This window comes from Tinamus guttatus, unplaced genomic scaffold, assembly GCF_059628265.1.
Source record: "Tinamus guttatus ecotype Peru unplaced genomic scaffold, ASM5962826v1 Tinamus_guttatus_pri_ptg000977l, whole genome shotgun sequence".
Classification (NCBI taxonomy): Eukaryota; Metazoa; Chordata; class Aves; order Tinamiformes; family Tinamidae; genus Tinamus; species Tinamus guttatus.
The window spans coordinates 39419-62368 of record NW_028289511.1 but is presented as its reverse complement, the minus strand read 5'-3'; the positions used below and the strand labels follow the sequence as shown (position 1 = coordinate 62368).

The 22950-nt window shown below is 37.9% G+C and overlaps 1 pseudogene; it reads right to left on the bottom strand.

Moving 5' to 3' along the window:
* Positions 1–15301: 15301 nt before the first annotated feature.
* Positions 15302–19358, bottom strand: LOC148590950 (zinc finger transcription factor Trps1 pseudogene; annotated as a pseudogene).
* Between the last annotated feature and the right edge of the window lie 3592 nt (positions 19359–22950).

Below are 22950 nucleotides of genomic sequence, written 5' to 3'. Positions count from 1 at the left end.
TTACAAGTGTTAAGAGGGACATATCTGAAGAACTTCTGCTTCAAGAACATAGGCCTCCCACTCAGCTTGAAGAGACTTATTTGCAGACTTTGGTTTTGGATGGACCTCTAGAGGGCAACACAATCATATCACATGGCAATTCAATTAAGACAAGGGCAGTATCAAAACTGCACACTAATCAATATATTTTGTGTTCCCTTTACTTCCTAAAAACACCCATAATGCAGGACTTAATTGCAAATATTCATGTTACAGAAGGCCAAAAGTAACTACCATATACCACATGTATGATGACTGCCTGCATCTTCCATTGTTACTCAATCACATCTACAAAACACATGATGTTCCAATCTAAAACTACAGTCTTTGAGCTTGAAATAAATACAATTCTCAAATATTTCTTTTTTTTTTTTAATTCTCTGACAACAGAAATTCCCTCATGAATCTGACTAGAATCTCACCCAGAATACATTAAATCCTCTAAGAGTCTACAGTGGTTCCAGACTCTTAAACCCTCTCATTTTTCAATAAGTAAACTCCACTCCCTATGTGACCTAAAAAATAATAATTTTTACATATGCATAAATTAAATTAAAATCTTGCCAGAGATGTTCTCTGAGGAACCCAATGACTTTCATGTAACACATCTCAATCTTTCTTAAATTGCAGTCCTCTTATGAAAGTTTTAACTACATTCTATTTTGAAATGATTAAACACATAGAATGCATTTCTTACACTTAACTTTAAACAATACAAAGCCTGTTAACTAAAACAAGCATTATTCCTCAAATTTCTTTGCTAATATGTTGTTAATATTACTGCTACTGTGTTAGTGATAATACAAGAGCAGAAATGGCACAAGGATTTTTTATCCTAGACCACTCCAAAAAACATTCAATCATTAGCTCCTGCAGTCATTCACTGTGGACTCCAGACTAATACTTTCATTTTCAAATGTCAATTTCTTCTGTTAAATTAAATGAAAATGTGGATCAGTGTGATACATCATCATCTAAAGTAACTCCCGAGGAAATCACTAGAGCAAGGCTATTAGCATTGCCTGCCATTTTCTAAAATGTTTCAGTGTACAAAAGCAGACTGTGTGCTTTGTTTCAGATGGTTGTATACTGCAATCCTTCTTCTGCCAAGACTGAAAACACATAATCTACCCTTCACCTTAAGTAGCTTTACAAGACAATTCTTGCAACTGAGGAGACCAGGCAATGTGGTATACTCATAAAGACAAAGAAACTGTAGAGCTGTAATCCCAGCTGTAGCAGGCTTTTATAGTTCAATTTTTCTGCCCTTCTGAGCAAGACTTAGTTAATTAATGTTTCTAAAGCATTGAGAATTACTGTGATTTTTCTATGGTATTCAGTATAAGTTTTCTATGCAATGGTATTTCCTCTACATTGGGAAAGTCATGAACTAAGGTCCCTGGAAAGATGAGTAGGGAGATTGCTCTCCTGGCCACTCCTCTGTATTCTCCAGACAAGCTGAGTGAGGCCTTGCTCACAAAATCCCATGATTCAAGCTCAAAACTCATGTAGATTTCAAGGGTGTGGAATATTTGCATGAAGACTCCACTCTCTCTCTGTCTCTTCTTCAAATTTTATGAAGTCTGTTAGTCAATTGGCTCTACTAGGTTCTCTCTATTCTTCAATTTATTTTGGAATTTTTTGAGAAAGAGAATTTGATCCTGAATATTTTTGCAGTAACACAAGACTAGCTCTTCTAAATATCATCTGTGATGTCAATAAGGAGACAAAAAAAGCCTTACACATTCTTTTCTGCTGCATTCAGAAATTCACATACTTGGTATCTATTTGTAAAGACATTGTAGAATACAGGCTGTAAACACTCAGGACTTTGTAAAGAGTCCTGAGCTCCCAATATAAAAAGAATGTGAACTAGCACATGACGTGCACATTTTGCAAAAGCGTTTAAAAGCTTGCTCCAAAACCAGTTCAAAGAACTGTAATTTATATCAGTATGAAATGGTTGGAAGGTTAACCAAGAAAAAACTGAGATAATTTGTAGTATCTACAAGTTCTGCTTCTTGTGAATGCATCTGGAGAATGCATTCTCCCACCAGTCTCACCACATCCACACTCACACCTTGACACCTTTGGTCCTTGTAGCCTACAAAATAGTCTGCAATTTCAGGTTACAGGAATTCATTCATTCTCTCACAAATGCCCAGACCTAGGATTTACAGGAAGTTTCCATCTACTCTTAACAATGACAGGAGTTGCTTTAAACACATGTGCAGCATCATGTAGATTAAGATTTAAAGAAACCTCTTCGGGGTTTACCAAGAAGGAGGGAACAAAAACAGGTGTGAAATGCAACCCAGTAGAGGGCAATAGACCCCAGTGTACTTTAGCATCATGATTGCACTCCAACAGCAGTCTCCAACTTGAACATTATTGGCCTGCAGATAATGGCTAAGTAAATGGGAGTGGAAGGAAGAGTCTTAAGATTCTGATAATGCCAAATACCAATCTTCTTGGCCCTAAGGCTAAAGCTGTTCTGCTTTGCTCAGTCCAGTAACCTTGGTTCTTTTCCATACTAACAAAATTGTTTTTAAAACAGATTGTCATCTGGCATAAAATGACTTTATTTTGTTTGATTATAAACGCTGCTATTGAGCTGCATCAGCTCTAAATTGACTAAGAGAATGAGGCTATGTTGGGATACTTTGATTTTTAAGAATACACAATAGAAAGGTTTTTTTTTTTTTTTCATTTTTTCATATATCTCTGTAACTAAAGCAGGGAATGTGCATTTATTTCTCAAATACGAGACCCAAACTCAAAAAAAAAACAAAATTGTATTCAGGCAATATAAACCCATCATGTTTTCAAAGAATTTTTCATTTTAGCAAGACAGAAACAGAGGAAAATTAAAATAATTAATTTAAGGGATATTAATTATTTGAAAGGCATGACAAAGAATATAGAAAAGTCAGAAGACAATCTTAGAGTTTGTTTTAAAGACAAGGTCTTTCTGAGTAACTGAAAAAATGCTGATGTGGTCTGGATCTACTGTGATGCCAAAAGCAGTACTGTAACCATCACTCAAGTGATAGTTGTGCTGAAACATGACAGATCAGTACCACTGTGATCTGGGATACACTTCGACCTAAGAACTGGGCTGGCACCCAGTCCTTTGAAAAAGTTACACAGGCAGAAAAGCCCAGGGAACCGATTCTGAAAGTCAATTGTCAGCAGAACAAGGAAAACGAAGGCTAAATGACAGAAATAGAAGTGAAAACTTTTAAGCAGGAAAAGAATCACAGCAGAAGGTGTTAGGGATAAGGCCATTAGCATTGGTAAAATGAAAGCATTGATTAAGAAAGTAGTGAAAGCAGAAGAGAAAAAAATCCTGTCTTTGAGCTTTTATTCAGTGGTTTCAAATCTTTCAAAGATACCTACAGCCATTTCTTTCAAATGTTGAAACTACATTAGGCATAATAAAAGCACTGATCAAATCCTTGTCAGCCTATATAATGAGTTAGATCTTTCAGTAGAATTGCCTGTCTATTGTGATACAAGCCTAATATCTGAATATCTGTGATTTACTGTTATTGTTTTGGCTAGATTACAGGACTTGGAAAATGTGATTAGAAGTTGCTGTGCAGACTCTGTCTTTTATATAAATGTGCAGATCAGAGGGCCTGCATGGGCCAGTATTCTGTGTCCAGACATAGTCAACAGCATCTTATATTTCAGGAGATGATGAACTTATCCCTGATCCATTTTCTGGGAAGTCCACCACATTCCAGACACTCCAATGTTATTCTTTCTCCCTCTGAGTCCCTTAAATTCTACAGCGGAAAAAGCTGTGCTGAAATCAATTTAAGTTTTGCCCTTGGCTTCGAGAAGGCCAAGATTATTCCCCATTTCTTTGAGAATGCTCACAAGAAGATTGATTGTGATTTAAAAAGTCGAATGCTAGATTCAGCTTCTGCCACTCACACTTACCTCCTCAAGGAATCCTCTTGACCGTAAGCCATCGTTACTTGAGGAGGCCCTGATGCATCCCTCTTCTTTGCGTCTGGCTTTTAGAATTGAAGTACTTCAGAAAATTGATTGTCTCTATATTTTTTCATGTGGTTTTCAGATCTGATATTGCTGCAGGTGTTAAAAAATATTAGCCAAAGAATAACAGCAACAATAAGAAAACAAATTTGGAATAAAGTACAGTGAGATACTAGCTGGAATTTCTCCTGACACTAAAATTCCAAGAATTGTTGAAAATGGTGATAAATAAATGTAATAGATTTCTGAGAAACAATCAAATTACAGCTAGCTTGAAAAAAAAAAAGGCAAAATAACCCATAATTAGAGTTATCCAGTCAGCAAACTATTAGGCAGTCAACAAACTATTAACCATTTATGCTTTGTGTTGTAGGGGAGATATGATGAGAATGATGAATCCTACTTTTATTTTTTTGCTATGTACACAAGTATTTCAAATATGCATTCACAAGTGGCTTAATATCTCCAGAAAAAAAAAAGTTAGGATTGAGATTTGCAACTCAAACCAAGGAGCTAGAAAATTTGTTGTAGCTAGTATGGAGGGTTTTTCTTTTTTTTAAAAAAAAAAAAGATTTAGATGATTACACACAGTCTTTGCTAGTTTCACTAATTAAGTGAATAGTTCTAGTATTTGACATTTGTGTTGCATCTTTAATTCCAAATCATGTTAAACAATTTTATATCCAACGAAATACATCTTTTAGCTCTTACTTATGACTTAAACTAATCACACAGAGAAAAATACAATTTATGTCCTACAAAAGCATATCCTGTGTTTTTTAAAAAAATAAAGAAATAAAGAAATAACCATGATGGCTCTATTTTAGAGGTCAATATTTTTTCAAATAAGGGTTAAAAGTGGGTATTTTGACTAACTTTCGGTATATACAAAATCTGACTTCTTTACTTATGAATCTCATCAGAAATCCAATTTCGACTGATCTAGAAAATTAATCATTTTTATTGAACTAGATATATTATATTTTTATTGTATCTTTTTTTTTTCCTGGATAGATTCTTTTCAAATCATTGACTGGACCAACATACAAGTACTTGGGAACGCAAGTAGTAGAAAGGCTGGTAAAGCCTGTGTTCATAGAAACATTTTGCTTTACAACATTCTCCTGGCAAAAAAAAAAAATGCAACAAAAAAGGTAAGACTATGTCATGATCCAGCAAATGAAGATCTGCATTTACTCAGATTCACAGAACCTCTTGCTTCACTTATTCACTGTTTTGCATATAAGACAGACATACAAGATGAATTAGGGTATCTATTATAGGCTTTTTTTTTTTTTTTTGAGAATTCATCTGACCCAGATAATCATATTTACCATCTGGAAAATGCTCTATATGAAATGAATAGATCAAAGCTGGCTGATCAAACTGGAAGACAAAACTGGAGCCCGCTGCTCAAGCTGATCTACCAAAATGGCAGTACTAAAAAGCCACATTGAGTAACTGACATCAACTGACCAAAAATACCAGGCAGCTGCATATAAATTTAACCATGCTACTCTTTTACATAATTTCAAATTAATCTAAATTGTCCTTAATAGTTTCAGAGAAGTATAAACCCTGCATATAACTTCATATCTTCACATTACTCTATCCATTTCACTTACGTTCCAGTACTGACATTACTGGAAAATAAAGTGGTAGGTACATACTATGCTAGTATATACTACTGCTATATAGTAAAATAATAATAGATTTAATCTGTATTCTCACAACAGATGTTCAGATGTCTTTCTGAAAGTAGGGCCTACAAGTAGGAAACTACAAGTTCCTCCCATAAATTAGCAAGCAGGAAAAGTTAAGGAGAAATCAGTCAGAAAATTACAAAATTAATGAATAGTTCCAGAGGGACTGACTAGGTAAAACAAAAAAGCAGAGGAATGTTAATTTCTATTTGCCTTTTGCCAAAGGCTTGTAGCCTAGCAAACTTCTCTTTGGATATTCCTGGCAGAGCTGTTTCAGAGCACAAGGCAGACCTTGTGCAGTGCTCTGGCCAGATTTTATGCATTTAAGAGGATTGAGACTAATCAATACTTAAACATGAAATCTCCAAGGAAATCCTATAATCTACAGGAAATTATGTTCATTCAGTAAATGACATCAGTTCTTTCAGACAGCAAAATAAGTGAGGATTATGACTCTAGTAGGTATCCAGTTGGTGGATGTAAGAAGGCTTGGGAGAGATTAAAACAATCAAGTTTTTAAATATTCCATTTCTCTTATCTCAGTAGTGCAATGGGAATAGGGGAAATTCTTCAGCTCCGTATATCTGTGCCTAGATTTTGTTATTGCTTCTTGGCTTTTTCCTTCGTTATCAAAGATTTCCATATGGTCTTTTATGCAGCCAGGCAAGTCTCCATCTACTCAAATTCTGCAGGTAGGTTCATTTAACTCAATATTGTTGGGGCAATAGTATTGTATATTTGAGATTGTTTTAGCCTCCTTCTCATTTTGTGAGGTTAGGAAAAAGAATTATAGGCTTGCCAGATGTTGGCTAAAGTACTGATATTCCTCAGGCCTAAATTCCATGTACTTTTCTAATTGACTAAGTTAATTTTCACATCTGCTAAAACAAATGTTAGATTTGTCACCCAGAGTGGTTTATAGAAGGCTGCATTTCAAGAGGTTTTGAAGACCTCCCAGTGAATAATCCCTTCAAGTTTTTTTTTTCGCTTTAAAAATAAAAGATGCAATTATTGTAATCCAAGTTGAAAAGCAGAAATCAGTATGTTGGTCTTGTGGTTTCTCTCAGTGTGGGAAGGTGGTCAGACAAATCCTTCTTACACACTCCTTACGATTTGCTTCTATGAACTCACAGACACAATAGCAGAGACACAATAACACACTTTCCTGTGACTCTGCCTTCTTGCCTTTATCTAAGCCCTAAATCCTCATGATGTTAATTATGGAAGTTATTTAAACTATTCTAGGCCAAGATTTTCCACGTGTTTCAGCCACACAACAGCAGATACCTTAAAAAGAGGTTTGATTTTCAGGAAAAGTTAACCATACAGCTGTTGGAAAAGCATGTTCTGTCATATATTTTAAAGTAGAGACTCAAATTAAATTCATTTTTTAAAGAATATGTGCTTAAAGTCTATGTGGAGCAGTGCTGCAGAACTGTAACATTTGGCTGTAACTCCTTCTCTCCTTTCTGCCTTTCTGCCTTTCTGCTTTCTGTGGCACCTCAGGGAGTCTTATAATTTTTAAAATTTACTGCTGAGGGGTGAGTTTTTTTGGTATTAAAGAACTGCAGCTCTTACTGTTTTTCCTCCTTCCTCTCTGCTCCACAGTTTCTTTCTGTCTTTCGGATTTAAAAAAAAAAAAAGAAAAAAGGAGAAAGCGCAGCTTCTGGAGTGGAACTGGTGCTAGTGGGGATGATGAGGTGACGCTCAGGACCTGGAGACATGGCTGGGCAGCTGGTGGCCCTTGAGTGGGTAGCGAGGCCGGAGGCAAGGACCAAGCTGGGCCATGGCTGGAGCTGGATGAGCAGCATGGGGCATCGTTGCGTTTGGCAGCATCTCTAGGTTTAAGTGATGGCGAAGTTGTGTTGTTGGGCACTTGATGGAGACTGACCATGGCCCTGTCCCTCCCAAGACCCACTCACAGCAGGTCCACTGTATCTTGCATCACTGCAGTCAGGGCCAACACTTACTGACAGCTCTGGGACTTCACAGCCTTGGTGCACGGAATAGTCTTACGCTCTTATTACAATTAACCTTTTTTAAGTATGCATTAGCCTGCTGCTCTTTTTTTTTTTTTTTTTTAAAGAACAATCACACATTTCACTCCTGCTCCATTAATACTTTTTCCAGGCCTCATGTTCCAATGTAAAATTCCTATCTTTCCGTGTATACTTGGGCTTTCTGTAGCTGTTCTGCTGCCAAATGTCTTTATCATCTTAGACCTTACTCAGGATAAAGTCTGCTCTTTTAAATGTGCCAGTAATTCAGGCAAATCTCCTGTGTTATTCCATTTCTTCTCAACAGCAGCACAGTCTCCATTCAGGAAATGAGGAAAGCCAGCTTAAGTGCAAACTTGGTGGCCTATATAGGTAAGTTAATCTTTTCTATTACTTTTTTCTTGTACTTGGGCTGAAACAAGCAGAAAAGTTAATTGTGTACTTTCCATGAAAAGCATTTTAATAGACTACTTTGTCTGGCATACAGAAAGAATATTGAATGAAGGCCTGAGGAAAACATCACAGCAAACTATGCCTTTAAATGTATAGTTAATGTCACAGAAAATTTTTTTTTTCACTTTTTTAGAAGGAGTCAAAGCTGAGTGATCAAGGACCTTTTCAAAGACAAGAATTATGTAATGATGTGTTAAAAGACCGCACCAAGACATTTGTAATGAATAGTTAAGGTGGCTTCTTTGACAGAGTTAGCAAAAATACCCATTTAAGTGTGTTTAAAGCTTCCTAGAATGGGAAGTGAAGTAAAATTTAGTAAGCTTTAAGTAAAGCCCACAGGAAATGTGTTTAAAAATAAATATTTTTTTTTCAGAAAGCAAATCATCACAACAGTAATGAAGCATTCATAAAAAAAAAAATCCTTTTCTGAGCAAGAAATCACCCGATTCAAAAAATCTTGTAATTACAAAAGCTTGGAAAGGATGGTCATTTCCAGTACCATGAACCTGGAAGTATGGGAATATTTGTTATTATTGTTCCTTTACTAGAAAGGTTTACAAAATGTATATTTTTGTGTAAGAAATGTAAGAGTAGAGAAAACAGGAGTATGATCAATCTGATCAAGTGCAAACATCTATTCTACATATATCGTATGACTCTGAGTTAAATAAGAAAAGCAAAGGAAAAAAAAGAAAAAAGAAAAAGCCTTCCCATCCAGCGCTAGTTGTTATTTCTCTATTCATAAAGTGGCTGTGTTATAAGATGACCCTAAAATGCTTTTGTGTTTAAAATCAGACAGCTTGAGAAGACTGTAGTTATTGAAAATCAGGTGAAGCTACCACAGATGCCTCCATTAGATATGGGGAAGGGTTTGCAGAGGCAACAGGTGTGTCAGGAAATTCAGCATTTCCTGACCATTCTCCAGTCTGAGGGCATTAGCAGACAGGTGTGACAGCAAAGTTCCTGCCCTGCCAAAATACATCACCCAGGCTGCATGGCACGTGGCACAGGGGGTATCCCACAGCTCTTGGTGCTTGGAAAACCAAGAAAAAAAGAGAAAGGCATCACAGACTAGTCATACCCCTTCCCAGGAGAACTGCAATGATCTTCTCTCCATGCTAACTCCCATATCATGTCTGGCAACTGTCTGGGAGAGTCCTAGCTGGACCCAGACAGAATTTCCTGGGGTCTCTAGCTGCTTGCCCTGCAGAAGGGGTGCAGCATGAAGCCTGTGAGTGGTCCCTGCTTGATTAGGGGGGACGTTAGCTGAGGAGACGCGCCAGCCCACATGGCAGTCAGTGATGTCAGCACACCAGCAGCCTGGCATGTTATGCTTAGTTGTAGAGGTTAATGTATAATTATCAGAGATTTATTGCAGTGAATTATTAGGGAATTATAAATAGCTGGGAGAGCCGTCGTGCTCTGGTTGAAGAGCTCTATGTTAAACAGGGGGAGTTTTGTACTTGCAACCAACGCCAGCCTCAGAGGCCGGCCTGTTCGAGGACTCTTGATCCACTGTATCATTGCCATCTATGGACATGCTTCACTTTTTGTTGTATTTTGTCTCCAACTGCTCCCTGCCATATATACTGCAGTCATAAGGGAGAAACGTAAATTGACTAAATTTGTGAACATTTACAATCGCACTGTTGTTACATAGGCTAAATGGGACCTCTGGAGCCCATCCTGTCCAAACCCCTGCAGAGGGTGGCTGAGGATGTTTAATAAGAACCTGTCCTGAATATTTAACTGGCTGGGTAAGAAGATTAGGTTCATAATGCAAGTATTTGCACTCGGATGTCTAAGTATGCAATGTGAATACCATCTTTAGGGAACAAGTAACTTTTTGAAAAAAAAAATCACTTTTTCCTTGAAAAACTTCCACATTTCTTGCTTTCATATTTTCCAATCTATTCAGCTTTTTATCAAAAGTATTTATTTGTCCTCAGATCTACCTATAAGATTTAGTCAGGGAGGAAAATGCCCTCTTGCGATTCAAAAGAAAATTTTCTAATTTTGCTTTGTGAGAACTTAAAAAAATAAAGGGTAATAAAATATGTAGTTTCCTTCCCTGAAACTATGATTTAGAAGGCCTTCCTAATTCATCTTTACACTTTTTTATTGCCTTATTTTCTTAAAAGAAAGACGGAGGAGAGAGCTAATGTTGTGCCAGGACTTTAGTTTGTGCTACAAATCACAGAAAAATGATACCACTGTGAATTAAGGCCACAACAGCTGCATTGCCTTTGAAAAACAAAGTGTTAACCTTAGTCTTTCTGCAGCAGATTTAAGTCACAATTTTTATATAGTGCTGTAGAAGAGTTTTTGTTCTTCTTGGTGTATTTCTTTCCTATTCTTTCAAATGGTTGTATTTCTTACCTAGCCAGCTCCACTGATATTTTATCAGCTCTGATGGAGCTGTTTGGGAGTACCTGGATGTACATGACGGAACTGTCACAACATCAATCTCACCATTAAGCTGTCAATTCCAAAACAGCAGCTGGAAGTGAATCAGACGCTTTCACTGACACCATAACCACAAAGTGTGAAAGACACTTCTCTTCCGTTGGACGTGCACGAGACACTTCCATTTACAAGCAGGAGCCCCTGAAACTGTAGTTCTGCACACAAGGACTTGTAAAACTCTTCAGGGAAATCAAGAGAAGCTGGTGTCAGTGCAAACTCTACCTCCATCAGGTCTGGGCTGTCCCAGCTGTCCATCATAACTGCCCATCATAGTTACGCTTTCAGTACAGGAAAGTGAACTAAACTGTCACTGACATTCTGACGGTTCTTTAAATTTATATCCCCAGCCACTGTCAAAATAGTTTTAAAAACAGCTGTAATTTTAAGAACAATTTTATAAGATTTCATAAAAGGAAAGTCACCTATCTTTTGCTTTTCCCTATATAAATGGAAAATGTAAAACACCTACCCGGTTTCCTCCCCTATGATCTTGAAAACACTCTGCTTCTCTTCATATAAAATGCACACGACTTTTACTCATTTTGTTCATTTTACCAATTTTCTTCTGTATCAACTTTTCTTCTGCGTCAGTCTTTTACTTTTTTGTTGTTGCTGTTGTTGATTTTATGTAGATCTTCTGTCAATAGTGTCAGGACCCACTAACTGCTGCTGCTGGGTAATTTATATTCTGCAACTGGCTATACCTGGGACAATATAGTCCTGACCTACGTCAAGATATGGCTGTAGTAAAAGCTAAATAGAAAATAACCAAGGACACTGCTGTTGGAACAAGAGGTCCTAGCTTCTTGGCCCAAATTTAAACCTTATAATCGCATATTAAGACCTGGTAACAGTGTCAGTGTGCATTTATATGAGCCACTTGCATGCGGAGCTGCTGCTACAAGAGAAAGGCATTAGCACTGTTAAGTAGGTTATACAAATAGTAGAACCACAAAGGAAAATTTGAGGTTATCAGCTCCTACAATCATGAGCTCGCATAAGTATATGGAGTCAGCAGTGCAGTATTAAGTACTGTTTTTAATTCTGATTAAAGGCAGGATGTATCAGAAGGGGATAGTTTTGTAATAAGAATGCAAAACTGAAGTAAATCTTGTTAGCCTCAAAAGATGTGCCTGTAACAGGTGAAAATGATTATGTGATTTTAACTATATATACACATAAGCTTATACAACTTATTTTCATCAGTTTTTGTTTTTAGTACTGTCTTTTTAATGCATAACGAAAAAGAATGGTTTATCCCCACTGCCACCACCTTTGAAAGCTTTTTGGTGGCTTTTTTTTTATTTTACTAATTGTTTTTATGAATGACAGGGAATTAAAAAGATACTTAGAACACATCTGAATTCATTGGCATAATGAAACTGGGGAGGGGGGATTATTTCTGGCACGACACTCCCAAAATCAAGCTCTAGTATGTTTGTGTTCTAAGAGCATAAACAATTTTCACCATTTCATTTGACTTTAAAGCATTATTTGTGTTAGAGAGAACAGTATCTCAACCATGGGGATGAGACAAAACCTATGGAGAAAGGAAGTTGACGCATACTGGAAATGATGGCCAGCAGCCATACCACCATGGGCGGTGAGCTCATCCGAGCACCACCATCAGCCCGAGGCCTTGGTCTGGTCAGGGCTGAGACTGAAGATGTCCAAGGAAACCTCCAAGGATGTGGAAGGCAGTGGTGGGCACCTTTGTAGGTGGCACCCTCAGTTCTTGAGTCATTGCTGAATCAGTGACCTGAATGATGGCAGTGAGTGGGAATTCCCAGATTTGTGGCCGTGATACAAAGCCACCATCCTGAGATCAGGAGATGGTTTAAAGACCACGGTGGACTTTGTCAGAAAGGAAGGCCTGTTCATCCAGGGTACTGCTCACATTTCATTATCAGCCTTTCTCAGAGCTGTTTCTCAAAACTACTCCAGCATTTGCTCTTTCTTAGGGCAGCAGAACTAAAGTTAGTTAACATTAAAACTAATGTCAGGCCACCGGAGTATTTGAAGAGTGAAAACCCCACTGAAACTGGCCTTCACTCGTAATCTTTTCATTGACGGGAGTTAGCCTTGGCTCATATCAAGAGTCCTTAATGCAAAAGGACTGCACTAGGCTAATGTACATTTGAAGGTGCTCCTCAGCTTTTCATGCATTTATTGCTTGGGCAACCCTGCCTTTCGGGAGCTGTCAGCCGTCCCTCCGAGATGCCGTCAGGCCAAGTCACTCTCCCATAGAGATCGGATCAGGGTTGCTTTCACCCGAGCCCCATTCTATTGCAGTGACATTATGACAGTCCATTCTCCCCAGAAACAATGACATGAATCTGATTTATAACTGGTGGTAAAACTTTATTATTCAAGTTTAGATGTAACAGACATCTTTGCTGCCTGAAGATTGTTTGCATAAGAAATACACCAAGAACATGTTTGTGAGTAGAAATGAACATGCACTATGAAAACCAAAAAACAAAACAAAACAAAAAAAAACCCGAAACAAAACAGAACAAAAAACACATCCATGTGTTGTAAGGACAAAACAATACGAGCCAACATTCTAGAGTCAAATCAGGGCTACAAGTCTAAAGATGTTTTTAGCAACATGAAGTCATTTTTATAAAGTATTTTTTTCCTTTTCCTGCTGGTGAATTATTAATAATACAATGTCATTTTGAGATGTTTCTTTTTCTCCTGTTCTCCTTCTACATAGAGTTCAGAGACCAAAATTATAGGACACAGCATGGAAAACTATGGTTGCTGCTACAATGCTTAATTGAAGTAAGTTGCTTTACAAAGTGTACCCAAAGCAAAGTGTACTGGTTTTGCTTGGGTGCACTTTGTAAAGCAACTTGCTTTACTTGGCTGGGGGCATGACATCATTTTCTTTCGTCCTCTCAGCAAATCAGGATCTTTGTGATTATTATACAGGTAGCATCTCACCAACTGCAAGCTTTTCAGAGCCAGCTGAACAAGTGATACTGTGAGCGAGAGGGTAGGGAGTGACCCTACTCTGAAGTGAGGAAATTATGCAAATCTTTCTCCTTGGCCCAGCCGAACTTCATGGAAAAGTTTCTGAAGGATTTCTCACTTCTCTATCACAGTTTGGATAGGTCGACAAATTGCTCACTGTCCTTTGCCAAGCATAACCGTCTCCACAGAAGCAGAGGGAAATGTATCTGCCCCTCTGGCTGAACAGAAGTGAACTCCTAATCTCTTTGGCTTTTCCTGACCAGTAGTAGGAATTAGCATGTTAAGCCAGCCAAGAAAAATCAATACAGGAGCAAGAATGGGAATACATTTATACATGCTGGGCAAAAAGCAGATGGCAGACAGTATCCTCTGCACAAAACACAAGGTAATTATGACCAGAGAGCAACCTTTTCCTGTCCAAACACAGACTTGACAGCCCCTGAATGAGGCTGTTGCCACGTCAGGTCTCCACAGTGCACAACCACTGTGTTTCAGCACTGTGTTCGTGTCAGCATGGGTCACATTTGTCCTGCCACCCTACCAAATCCAAACTGTCTGGCCCACAGTGTGCTCACCTTTTTGTATTTCCTCTCTTAAAATGGGCACATTGTGCAGTATCATTTTTAGACACTCTCCCCCTTAAGAAAAGACACGTTTCCAGCAAGACACAATATATCCAGCATCTCTCGTGCATTCTGCTCGGTCTATGAAAATTCAAGAGGAGAGTTTCATCAATACAAGTGACAATTAGGTGCAAAACGTCTTTTGGAAGGCAGCTGGGGTTTGGCACCTAACCGCTAACTGTGCTCTGGAAAAGTTTCACCTTCCACTGCATTAATCCAGGGTGCAGCAGTTAGTAAGTGAGAGCTGAGAGCTGACGCAGACCTTGATCAGCAGAAGATGCTGCATCCCAGTTCCGGCTACACCATGTTAGTCCTTATGGAAACAAAGTCAACTTTGTTACTATTCCACAACTGGATAATGACCAATGCAGCAGAGCCTGTGTCTTCAGTCTATACCTTGTGGGGGTCCAATTTGAGATACATTTTCAGCTCTCCAGCTACCATTCATTATAAAGAGAAGTTCAACACCATGAAGATGTTTGGAAACTGAAGACGAAGAATGATTCTTCTGAAAGTTTGATTTTAGTGCTGCAGGTTGATCAAAATGCAGTGGGTACAGTAATTAATGGTGCATTTTAACACTGATTTTCACCTGACAACTATAAGATAAGAATTTTTATTTTCAACTTCAGGAATTATTTTTCTTTTGATTAATAACTATTCTGAAGGGGTTAGGAAGAGGGTTGGAGTCACTCCTCTTTTGAGAAGAATAAATCAATGTCCTTTCTCTCCCCCATCCACCCAGAAAAAAAAAAGTGTGATCAAAGAGAACAGGCTGGGGTAAAGTCCCATATCTTACTGAGTAGAAGCTTTATAACATCTCAATGTCATGGCAAGAACAATTAACTTTTTCTTTTTGAATTCTGAATTTTAATTGTACCATCTAGGTGCAATATTAATTCTGAACTCTGTCTTGCTATTTTCACTCTTCAATTTTCATTTCTCCTCATCCCCAAACCCTGATATGTGTATTTCCCCTTATTGGCCTCTGCTTCTGAGTTTAGCAAGAAGTGTTATGAAGTACAGGGTGGTGCTGAAGTCTTATAATGTGCATGTCCCCTACAAACTATTTTGCCATGAAGATGCAGCTTCCGCAAAAGAAGAAGCTACAGGAGCTGGTAGGTCTTGGAAGAACTAAGTTAAAACTACTGAAAACTGGCAGGCAGCTACCTCTGAAGCCAATAAAATCACTGCTAAGTGAGCCTAACATGTTCCTTGGAAAAGCTGAAAAGGGCACAGACTGGACCCTGACATAACAAAATGAGGGCAATCTATTTCAGTCCCCACAGAAAAAACAAAAAACAAAAAATACCCAACAAAAATAAATCAACAAAAACCAAGTCAGAACTTGTTATTGGAGAACAATAGTAAAAACATAACCAGACATTGTCTGGCACTGGTATCAAGCAGGAGATTCATCTAAAAATAGAAGAAGAAGAATGTGGCCCAATATCCATTGCTAACCTAGAACACTATTAAAGGGTTATAGGACTCAACCACGAGCAGATTGAGTGGGATTCTCCATACGCTGCTCACCAGCAGAGCAATGGGTGGAGCAGGAAGGACTGCAAGCCTAATGCTGAGCTAGAGGCTGTTCGTGCCTAACAAACCAGAGAAACCGTGCAATAAAGTTTCATCTGTGCAAAAAGGGAACACCTAAAATACTGCCAAGGATCAGCAAGACCCTTGGTGATCAGCTGTGTAAGTGCTTCTCATGCATGGCGATGTTGGTTGCAGGCTGCTTTAGGCACATTATTTCTCAAAAAACTGTCAAAGTGCTGAATGTTCAGGCCATTTCCTCCCTGGTTTTACTTTTGCCAACCCCTGTAAGCCATTTCCTATCACCTCTCCTTTCATCTTCCACCTCCCAGTCTATCTGGTTAAGTATCTTGTAAGTGCACCAAATTCTAGAAGGGAGAGTGGTCAGACTCAGGTAAGTTAAACATAAGAACATTTTTTTATGATACTTTAGTTTCAATTACATGAAAATCTGAGAAAGGCGGCATGTAAGTGAGATCAGAATAGGACCCTTTACATATAATCTCAAGTGAGGACTTAGTCCAGAAATATTTTTATAGAACATTTTAAAAAATAAAATGCATGAATGGAGAAATAAGGACAACATAATATCAGAAAGACATTTTAAACTTCATTCGCTGCAACATTCATGAACCAGTTGAGCTACACCTGCCATCCAACCATAAGGAACTAAGACCCTGCACTGCGAAAAAGAAACAAACCCAAACAAAACAAAAAAGCAACTGCGTAATATTGTAAAAATGGAGTGCAATGCTACTACAGAATGCAATAAAACATCAGTGCTGCATCGTCAAACAGCACTTATCAAAATAATTTCTGAAATGTTTCTTCTGAAACACAGACAAAGCAATAAAAAGAGGATATATGTTTATCATTTTAAGCATAACAATGTGAGTTAAGAGCTTAAGAATACAAAAGTACTTGGAATGAATAGTGCTACCCTTTTTTTCCTAAGTAGGCATAAAAATATTTTCATTTCCTTCTTGTTTTTCCATACCATTAATATCAACAAATTTCATTCATTTCATGTTATCGTTTACAACTTTAATGCACACACACAGAAAAAAAGATACCTACTGCAATAGAAATAGTTGCTTCATTACCTTGTTTGCTACATTTGCAAATGTAAACAGCGAGGCAGAGCCAGAACTGACTCTAATGCATGATGGAATATCTTTGTTGCATACGTACACTGTAGAAAATAATTATTCAATATGTCAGGCACCATTATTTGAAATGTAATACATTAATATTTACTAGAAAAATAAGGTTTTTTTCTATTTGTTCTCCCAACTTCTTTAATGAAATAAGTTAATCTGACAGTGCATCCAGTAGCTTGTAATATCTTCTACATCCCCGTGGCAAAATAATAAACTACTGGTTGGGACACTATAATGAAAATGATTAAAGTCAGTTCTTGTACACCCTTGTAGCAAGCATGGAGGCTCGTCTAACAGCACCTTAAACCAATTATTTAATATTTAGTTATTTAGCCCTATTTCCCTGAGCAGTTATGCTGAGGAGCTTTCCCTTCATGGATAGTTTTTACAAAGCTTTAAGTATTAAAAAGTACTATGAAGACATTTAATGCTACTTAGCAAAAGCTGGTATAAGTCTACTGAAGGGATTGACTGGTATGTATAGCAATGTTAAGCCTGTGGAGAAGTAACCTTAGACTTTAAGGTTTAGAAATGTAATATATTAAAAATATATTAAAATAAAATACAGCAGGTTACCTTGTTCTACGCAAATTAAACCTGGAGTGTGGCTTCTGTATTAGAGACACTTGATTTGAACAAAATGGTTTTCCTAGGCTAAAGTGTGCCAGAAAGAATGTAGTGATAAAATGGTAGCTAAAAATCAGCTGAGTCTTAGAAACACCTAGATGAAACTGCTGCCAAAGCTTTGAGAACAAAGTGATACTAAGGCATGTTGTAGGGCAGAATTAGCCCAAATTAAAGAAAAGAAAATGACCTTTTAACATCTGTATATTTAACAAGTCTAGTTCTTATATACAATGTGCATATGTTCACTATACCCCTGCAGCAGTATATACATACACACATCTTTGCATTCTTGCCAGTTATGTCTCTTATACAATAGCAAAGGTATTAACTGTCCGGTAAAATTTTCTCAAGGTTATTCGCCATGATTCACTGCATTCTGACTAGCTTTGGTGGGCCATATTCCATAAAAATTATCTTTTCCCCCTTCTGGCCACCATCCAAATGTTCTTTTCTTTCTTGGTAACCCACTCATTAAAAATAAAAAAGAAAAAAAAAGGAAAAAAAAAAAGATGAGAAAAAATACGAAGGGAAGAAGAAAAGAAAAAAACGAGGGATTTTATAAGGCATGCTCTCTATATGAAGTGCTTTATAGGTCTTCACAAGACATTACAAGCTATTGAATTCCCATCAAGGAAACCTATTTCTGTTTAATTGTGCTAAGTGCTAAGGTTTACTCTTTAGGTTTTCCATTCTTTTCAGCTTGTGCATTGTTCCTGTGTAGGCCCCTCTGGATGTGAGTTGTGAAGTCATACTTGTCCGTGCAAAGATGCTGGCATATGCTGCACTGGAAAGGTCCACTGTCACCATGGCAACTCATATGCAAAGCATACATCACTTCATCCAGAAAGACAATGCCACAGTGCACACACTTGGTAGAAAGTTCATCTTGAGTACTTCTATCAACTTTCTCTGTTTTTACTACATTCAAGGGACCTTCATTTTTTACATTTGGTGGTGCCTTACTCTTTTCCTTGGAGGCACCGTTTGCAGTTGGCCCAGGTCTGGAATGCTTTATCGCCAAATCTAGAGGAATGTCATTGTCTGATCCAACAGCTGAAAAATGAGGAGGCAGATTAAAGGTGGGATAAGGCACATAGTTTTGGCAAGGATTTGGTAGGCCAGGCACATGACTCAAGTAGTGTGGATTCCCAGGAACAGACAGCTTATATTTACTCCAGAATCTCAGCCAATCAGCTTCACTCTGAAAGTCATTGTGTACAAATGGAAGTCCAAAAAGTGGGTACTGGTATTTCTCAATAGGGCTTCCAGGTGGTGAATAGTTGGGATGTTTTGCAGGTCTCATATACTTTTCTATTGGGCTGCCTCTCTCGGAGCTTCCTTTCCCTTCTGATATCGATGAACTGTTTCCTGGGTCTCCAGTACTTTCCTGAGGACTTTTTATCTGAATGTGCAAAGGTTGCATCCTTTTGTGAATATCCAGAGTTTGGCTGACCAAGATTGGCTGCTGAGCAGAATGGCTTTTAGTCAATGAACCTTGGGCCTCGTATTTACTGAGGCTGGGAAGCGGAATTTCTCTCTGATGACCTTCAGTTAAGTGATCCTCTGACCTCCTCTCTAAGGGACTTCCATTGACTTGCTCCTCACTGCTACCCCTCTGCTGTTTGTTTAGCTGCTCAGCCTGAAGTGCCTCCGGGTTAAGGCGCTTTCTTGTTCGTCTCCTAATGATCTGCTCACCATTGTTCTGCTTAATGATGTTTAAAGGCCTGGGAGTCTGCATGGAACATGCATGTAGGAAACAAAGGGAAAAACAAAAGAGACATTAAACACATCAGAGAGACAATGTCCACGCAATCCTTTTTTTTTCCTTCAACTACCCCATTCTTTTTTTATATAAAGAGATTGGGAATACCATTTTTAACAACATTTTCAATGCTTAAACGGTCCACGGTCCACCATTTTAAAGGTGGACCAAAATGCTGGTACCTGCCTTCTCAGGTTAAAAGGGGCCTGTTTTATCCCATTAAGTCAAGCACCTCAGACATACTATACCCCTTTACTTAAAAACGTGTAAAGTACCCAGCTGCCAAAATATTTAATACTCTGGGGGTGGGAGGGAAGAAATAATCGAGAGGCACTGAAAGAGGGTGGTGAGAGTATGGATGAAGGGGGAGTTGTCATCCCTCTCCCCTTTCAAAATTCTGTGTAGTGTGACACTGAAGCCAGCATCACCCTGGGGTTTCTAGAGATCAAATTCTGACAAGAATGGAGCAAAAGTAACACTTACCTTCACACCCATCCCCCTTTGTCATGGTTAGAAATGAAAGCAAACACATGGCTTGCAGACCATGGCACCACTGTCACCCAGCAAAAGGGCTGTAGGTCCACTGTGGTGGTGGGCAGGAGATAATGGTGCCTGAAGGGGACCATTAAAGGTGGAGAAGAAAACCCAGGTAAGGTATTCCTAGGCACCAAAAGGTCTGTATGGGGCTTCAGTGCCAACTCTTCCCCTTTGATATTTGTCATATTGCTTTCTAAATGTTACTAATGTTTTACTAGAAGCCAGGAGGGAGAGAAGGTGGCCCCCAGGGGACAGAAAGATGGGGCTGTAAAGAGAGTGAGTAGGAGGCAGAAAGGCAAGAAAGAAGTGAGGACCTATGTATCCATTTGCTACCAGATCAGAATAGGTGGCCTATTTAGATGAGAACTGAAAATACATTTGTGTGAGAGGAAAAAAAAATTAGTATGAGGAAGGACAGCTGCCAGGTCTCTTTGAAAGGCCCCTCAACAGGAAGGCAATGGTATGTGAATGAAAGATGGTGCTGTAACATTGGTATGTGTTGCTCTACTGGGCAGATGTTAAAACAACAAAAACTACCTAAAAGTCATTCAGTTTGGTGTGCTGGCAGTAGCCATTTGTCTCATCCAAATGCACACATAATCCTGTTTTGGTTGGAGGCCAGAGGAGTGCCCCACACAGTATTCCACTTATATGTGTATTTGGAAATTTTCTTTTTAACATTGTTCTAAAGTACAGATTAAATTCTGGCCTGAAGTCAATACCCAAAACAATTTGTACCTTGAATGTAACATAATTTATATATATTCATAACCCTGAATTACTATAAAAATATCCAGAGCTGGAAGAGAGCTCACTCTATTATTTGCAGAGATCTAGTTTCTCTCTGGACTTGCCATCTTCTTCTCCTCTTTCACTTATTTATTTCCCTGAGGTGGACTAATTCTTAATGGTTAACTACATTTTAGCCAGCATAGCTACTTGTTAAGATTTTACATTCTATTAAAACTCTAAAACAGAAAAAAATAGGTACAACTTAAAAATACTTCAGTATGTAAGTGACTGTACTCCTGTGAGTACCCTGTAGCTGTCTGGAGTAATTGTCAAATTTGCTATTTACAGGAGCAAAGAGAAGATAGGTAGGAATATTCTGTATTTGTTTGCCATTAAAGTACTCAGAAAAGTCTGACCTCTTCTTGTGCTTCTGTGGGGCATTAAATTTGGAAAACAGTGGAAACATTGCCAGAACTTTATTTTTAAAAGGGCCTGTATATGTCAGACTGTTAATTATATAACAAGCTGCATACTGAGTATGATGACAAAGATGGGTATTTTTGCAATCTCTATATCAATTGTCAGGCCCCTTCTCCCAAATATACGAGTAGCAGTTTTAAAAAATGTCACAAAATCCACTGAATAGTTGAGTGAGTAAATTGCTGTGATTAGCCTTCCTAGCTAAAATGGGAAATTGGTGTGACCTGTCTGATCAGAACATGTAGGTCTAAATGTGAACAATCCGATGGAACTCCTTGCTCAGGCAGTTTGATGAAGCAGCCAAGGAACCAAATGGAACAAAAACTAGTTATCCAAGGCCCAGATAGAACCATTTAAAAATGAGGAACAAAACCACAATATGAATGGTTAAATGCATTACTCTTAGGAAACTAGACAGATCTTTATCTGTCAGCAAATGTTAACAATTTATGCATGTTTGCCGTGATCTGGAGGCATCTCCTTTCACTAAAGCTTTTTAAAAAATTAGTCATTTGAATATTTTCACATTTTTAACACAGTTATTTGCATTAGTAGAGAGAAATGTGAAAATACAGGTATGTTTCACTTAAATGACCAATAGGTAGACCAGAATTTTTTGAAAACATACTGAAAAACTCTTCAAAGGTATCATAGAAATGGAAATGTGAATTAGTGAGAATCATTGTCATTCTAACATTTGTCAGTCATTATCACCCAGTAGTCTCTGAGTGATACTCTAGTATCTGACTTGTGAATTGGACCATAGTTCTAGATAGTGATAACCTCATCAAAAGCTATTTGTGAAACAGTTCTCTCAGCTTTGTATCATAATTTAATTTAATAGGATTGCTTTCAAAAAAGAACAGTTCTGTTACCCTAAATTTTTATAATTTCAGGTCCTTTACTCAAAAAATGCATCATGTGCTCTTTAATTGAAAAATGTACATGATGAATAACTACTGTAATATTATGTGAAGATGCACATAGATATATAGACAGAGAGATAGTTATAAGAAACTTTGATCTTTCTGGAGTTATCCAAAAGAGCATCACTTTGCATTGGACTGTGTCCCAAGTGAGAGATTTCTTTTTGACTATTTCAGACTCCAATTTGCAGTGGAATTTCTATCAAGTCACAGCAGAGTGGATGATTAATTAAACTCATAAGCCTTGGTCAAAGTTCATTTAAAAATACAATGTCCACTGAGTGACAGCTTACTGCCATTCTTGAACAGTGGGGCTAAAAGTGTCATCTTCTTGCTTTCCATAAGTATAAATAGGAATTTGACAATGTACTGTTAATTATCATTGCTAAAACAATACTAGCTTGTTTCTAACAATTCATAAGGATTATCGGGATTATGTTTTGAATTCAAAAACTGATTCTGGTAATTTTAATCTATGAGGTAAGTTATACTATTAATCATGTAAAGTGTCACTAAATGGTTTAGAAAACATATTAAAAAGGAATAATCAATTCTCCAGATAAACCAGTTATTATATCTAAAAGTTGGAGAGCTTTCCAAGAAAATGATACTTTTGCCAAGAGTCAGGCTGAGACTCGCATAATTTCATCCATCTCCCACTCGGACATTACCTGACTGGTTGGGTTGTTCTGCAGCTAAAAAACAGTTACTCATCTTAAAATGAAAGCAGAGCTGACACTTCATATCAGTGATGGTTTTACTGCTTGGACAGGGACTTGCATAAACAGTACTGTTACATGGCTCGTCCACAAGACCAATAGCAAAATTCTCAAAAACTAAGAGCTTACAACTCTTATTTAAAGAGATATGGGAATAAGCTCTTGGATATTACTTTGCATTTGATAAACAGCTTCTTAAATGT